The sequence below is a fragment of the Medicago sativa genome, chromosome 6 (assembly GCF_051527215.1).
Source record: "Medicago sativa cultivar Bolivia chromosome 6, Bolivia_mono, whole genome shotgun sequence".
NCBI lineage: Eukaryota > Viridiplantae > Streptophyta > Magnoliopsida > Fabales > Fabaceae > Medicago > Medicago sativa.
In genome coordinates, this window is record NC_140754.1 from 51,470,371 (window position 1) to 51,476,216 (window position 5,846).

Below are 5,846 nucleotides of genomic sequence, written 5' to 3' on the forward strand. Positions count from 1 at the left end.
ATTTTTTGAAATTAATAAGAAAATACAGATGTTTTGGTTTTTTCTGGCATTACCATCATTTCCAAGAAAAAGGCATTAAAAGTAAAAAGAAAATAAAGAGTCGTGGGAAAGACGACAACTTTTATTGATAACGGCAATGCCGAAACAAACATGCCCTTACAAAGACATCACTTTCGCCTTGGGCAGAGCGAAAGGATTGTTATTTTGAAAACAAAGAAAAGCATGAGTAACAAGACACATTACATGGAAGCATGCATGACTAAAGGAACATCAATGGCCTCCCAATTTCTCACGGTGCCTCCTGGTACAACAAACGTAGGCGCATAACTACTTTCAGCAGCATCTTCAGCAATAGCATTGATAAACCCAGCACTATAGAAAGTTCCTGTTGAAACGCCTGAAGTCGGGGAGAACCCAAGGCCCTCTTTGCGCTTGTTCTCCAAAATCTGTATCACTTTGCCCCAACCAGCAGCTTGCCCTTCTTGAACAGCTTTCTGGGCGTCTCTCAATGAAGCCATACTAGCACTAGCTCTCCGGGGTTCTGCACCTTCAACAGTCAAGCCTTGAAATGACGTCCCTTCAGCGGACCCTGCTTCAACACAAGAGAAAGATGACACTTGGCTAACCAGATACGCTTCTTCACCATGTACAGTGACAAGCTTACCATTCCTCACAAACTTGAGCTTTTGATGTAGAGTAGAAGTTACTGCCCCAGCGTCGTGAATCCACGGTCTTCCGAGGAGACAGCTGTAAGAAGCATTGATGTCCATGATCTGGAAAGTGATCTGGAATGTCTCAGGACCAATGGTGATTGGCAGATCTACTTCTCCAAGAACATCTTTACGAGATCCGTCAAAAGCCTTAACCAAATAACTGCTTCCCCTTAGAGAAATTCCATGATGACTCAACTGTCTCAATGTAGACTCAGGCATTACATTTAAGGATGATCCAGTGTCCACCAACACATTGGATATCATGTCAACTTACAGTGCACTGAGATATGCAAAGCTAAGTTGTGGTATTTCCCTGCTTCGGGGAGCTCATCGTCACCAAACCCCAAGTTATTGCAAGCAATAATGTTACCCATTATTCCATCGAACTGATCCACAGAGACTTCATGATCAACATAGGCCTGTTCCAGTACTTTCATCAACACTTTCCTGTGAGCTTCTGAGCTCAGGAGCAAAGACAAGATGGATATTTTTGATGGAGTTTGCAGCAGCTGGTCTACAATCTTATAATCACTCTTTTTAATAAGCCTCAAAATTTCGTCCAGATTAGACTCTTCAATAGACTGGCCTGATGGACCGGCGTTCTTGTCAACAGGAGGAGCAACCGGTGGGGTTACTGTAGCAGCAGGTGTAACAACTTTCTTCTAGAACAAGGGTGGACGAACCCTTCCACTTCTCAGAGTTGTGGTTTCTTCAGCAATGTTACTAACCGCAGCTGGGGATACCAAAGGCACTTCTACCCCGTTCTCAATCATAGTTGCATCATACTTGTAAGGGATTGCCTTAGTAAAGGCATAGGATACCGGGCCAGGTAGTCTGATCACCAAAGGTTCAACATTCCTTGCTTGAGACACACTCCCAGCAGGTGAATCATGAAACACTAGCACAATCACACAAACATCACTGGCAATCAAGTGTTTGCTATCCATTAGGCTTTGTATATCACCTTGCACCACACAACAGCCCATAGGGTTCTGAAGACGCTCTGGACAGGTAGTATGATCGTGATTGAACAAGACAGCTTTGCAAAGTTTGACATGTAGCGGCACCAAAGGAGTAGCAACATTACGGACATCTAAAGTGGGAGCCTCTCGAGGAACACGAACTCCTTCGAAAGCCTCGATCATGTTAACAGCAGCATGGTTTGGAAGTGGATTGTCAAGAACATGTGGAACACTGTTTTCAAATGTCAACCGTCCTCTGTCTATCAGATCCTTTACAACATACTTCAGAGCATAACAACCTTCCACATCATGGCCTTGAGCGCCTTGATGGAATTCACATGTGAGATCCTGTCGGAACCTGGGAGGCAATGGCGTAGGCGGAGGCTTGCCTGGTCTGGTGACGCAATGGCCTTTAGCAAGTAGAGTTGGGAGCAGATCAGCATACCGCATTGTTATTGGTGGAAAATAAGTCTTGGGCCAAGGACCCTGTTGTTGCTGCTGTTGCTGTTGAGCAGGAGGCTGCTGTTGTACCTACTGAGCAATGGCGTTAACAGGCATTGGTGGTTGACCCGGTGGCAGAGGATATTGCTGGTAGAATGGTGGGAAGAAAGGATGTTGAGAGTACTGCATATATTGGTAGGGCCAAGGTAACTTAGCAGCATTAATAGGAGCGACAGCAGCTGTAGATTGGTTACCAGATACCATCACTACTTCGGATTCTTTCTTCTTATGGTGGCCATTACCATACTTCTTTGGCGCGCTAGCTGAGGACTCACCTTTTTCAAGAACAATGATGCCTTCTCTGACAGCCTCCTCTAGACGAGTTCCCATAGTAACCATGTCGGAGAAATTATTCGGTGCAGAGACTATCATTCTTTCAACATATTCCTTCTTCAAAGTTTTCAGGAATGTCTGTGTCAGTTCTTCCTCATCAAGCCGAGGAGAAACACGGGCAGCTGCCCCTCTCCATCTCTGAGCATATTCACGGAAGGTTTCATCTGACTTCTAAGACAAAGACTTAAGAGAATCCCTATTCGGCTTCAAACGAGTGTTAAACTCATAATGATTTTCAAAAGCAGCAGCGAGTTCCTCAAAGGTATGGATATTGTCTTTACTCAAGCCAGTGTACCAGTCTGCCGCATCTTCCATCAGGCTATCCTGGAAGCAGTGGATCATCAGTGCATCATTATCTACGTAGTTGGCCATCTTTCGGACATACCGAATGACATGGCTATGTGGACAAGAAGATCCATTGTATTTGTCAAAATCTGGCACTTTGAATTTCTTAGGAACCTCAAATCGGGATACCAGGCATAGATCATGAGCCTTAGCTGAGACACCGTTCCCACGGTTAGCTTTGACTTTCCGGAGCTCTCCAGCTAGCTCTCTCAATTGTTCTCTCATAGCCTCCACTATAGGGTCTTGTCCACGCGGAGTATCAACATCGATTACCTGTTGCACAGTATGTACAACAGGATCGGTAACAACAGTAGTCACTTGAGGCATAGAGGTACTTGTAGCAGCGAAAGTTGTTGTAGGAATAGGTCCTTGATTAGCAAAACCAGAGATACCAGCCGCAGTATTAGGAGCATAGAAGGCTGAGAGTCCATAGGGACGTCCATTGGGCATAAGAAACCGAGCATCAGAAGCCACATTAGACAGTGGGATAGATGGAATTATCTCAGTAGAAGCTGGGACAGATGTGGCTGGTTGTTCTTGCGCAGCCATCAGAGTAGACATAGTGTCATGAGCCTTAGCCAAGTCTTCTTTCATAGCAGCCAATTCGGCACGGAGCAGAGCATTTTCTTCTTCAAAGTTAGCCATGTTTCTTCTCTTGTACAATCTTGTTTGATGAACTCTATCTGGTTGGTGAATCTTGCATGCACGAGCCACTTTTCAGACCGCGGTGGAAAAACCAGGAGGTAATGAGCACGAGGGAAGTTTTTTGTGACCAATGAATGCATATGATGCATGAGATGTGTAAATGCATGTGCAAACAAGACTCTTTTTGTGTTATCGAAGGGTTTTAGACAAATTAGAAATTTGTAAATATTACTAAACAACTGAAACATTCAAACATCACTGGTCTTACAAGATAACTCCCTTTGAAATACTAAGTCAAGGGATAGACTTTGAAATGTAAAACAACAATAACAACTGGAAATAACAACAGGAAACCGGAATCCTCAAGCATAGGACGTGGAAGGACCATACTCAGACTCAGACTCAGACTCATAGCTGCAGTATCGGGCATAGAAGTTACGGGCACCCCTAGCCCTCTTGGAATCTCTCATAAGCAACTTATCCTTTTCTTCAATTTCTCTTCTAGCTTTAGCCAACTCCTTCTTCAGTGTTAAAACCTCATGAGTCTTCTGTCCATCTTTTCCATCAAAAGTCATGATCAAATTCTCAGCCTCATAGTATCTAGTCTTCCACTGATGCTTCTCTCGACTCTCCATAGCTAGATGCTCTTGATACATCTCCTGAGTAGGTGGTAACAGAGGCAAAGGCATGGTTGGAATAGATGCAGACACATATCTCATGGCGGGGTAAGGCATGCCAATCTCCTCAGCCTGGTTTATCACCCACTGAGTATAGGCCTCATGAGCAATATCGGACCTCACACCCATATGCTTCACCTCTTTCTTCCGAAGCTTGGGCCAGGCCTCTATGAAATCCTCTCTTATTCTCGTAGGAGCATTGGAGTAATGGAAGAAGTAAGGAGATGTAGCAAGATAGATGGGCTTCTCTTTCATCGGGAAACCAAATTTTCGCAAGGCGAGCTCCGGGTTATAGTTGATTCCACCCCGGGTACCAAGAAGAGGTACATTAAGAAACTTCCCACCACCGAAGATAATTTCTTTGACTCTAGCAGCGGGAGTGAGCCAAACCACTTCATTAGAGGTGAGAGCCATGATCCTCTGTGAAATAGTCCAATTCTCTGGATTATCATGGAAAGACTTCGGAAGGTGCGAAATAAACCACCTATATAGGAGAGGTACACAGCAAAGAATGTACCCACGACCCTTTCCAGATCGATCGTGAATAGCATGGTATGTGTCAGCCAGTAAAGTAGGAACCGGATTCTTGGAACACAAGATCACAATAGCATTCATATCCACGAAGTCATCAAGATTTGGAAAGAGGATAAGCCCATAGATGAGTAGTGCAAGAATAGCCTCAAGAGTGTCCTGACAAGTAGTTTTGAGGTTGGCTTTCTCAAGTAGATACTTCGAAGTGAACCCTCGGATGTGAGCCTTAGTGACAAGATTCTTGGAAACATCGGAGGTCTTGAGATGGAGATCACGGGCAATAACCAAAGGAATAAGGGGATGCTCAAGGCCTGTGAAAGGTGTCCCCTTGGCAATAGATAGATCCATCAAGCAAGAGTAAGCCTCGAGTGTGGGCACCAACTGAAAGTCGGGAAAAGTGAAGCACCGATAATCCCGATCGTAAAACTGCACTAGAGTGTGCACAAGCTTCTCATCCATATTAGTCCGAAGAAGAGTAAGTAAGTCCCCGTAACGATGTCGGAAACCGGTTGGATCCTTGATCTTGAGTGCCAAATCTCTCAAACTAGCCAAATCCACTTCCTTGAACTTGTAGGACTTAGTCTTCCCCATTCTTACAATGTTTACAAATTCAACTTGTCTAAGCCCTTCGATAAATGCATGGAAAAAAGTTTATGCATGTATGCATGATCACATTCAAGTACGGAGAAAACATGGTGGGTTGAAATTCAAAGTCAAGGAGTCATGGGTGGACACGTTGTCCGGTGAATCTAGGGTTTTGGATAATAGTAACCGGGTTCTAAAAAGGTTCCCAAGTCGCAACCTCTCTCATGTATATCATGGTGTCACGAGACAAACACTCGCTCCATGATTATCGGTAAGAAGGTCTAACTTGAGTGTAGTATCGCGTGACGACTAAAATTCGAGACAACACTCGGTTTAGCCTCCGCACTACATCCTAGAAAATGGCCATGGATGGGTTCGGTTATCTACGGTTCATAGCGTCATAGAACAATTAGAAGTAAAGTGCCTAAACGCGACAACACGCGCCGATAACATCACCCCCAAAATGCCTCAGCTATGTGGGATTGATCGGATAATCCAATACACGAGGCAACCCTCGGAATGAATTCTCGATTATATCCCCCCTAAATCCTAAG

The 5,846-nt window shown here is 44.5% G+C and overlaps 1 pseudogene; it reads right to left on the reverse strand.

Annotated features, from left to right (window-relative positions):
• Positions 1 to 239: 239 nt before the first annotated feature.
• LOC146915537 (uncharacterized) lies at positions 240 to 3,499 on the reverse strand (annotated as a pseudogene).
• Between the last annotated feature and the right edge of the window lie 2,347 nt (positions 3,500 to 5,846).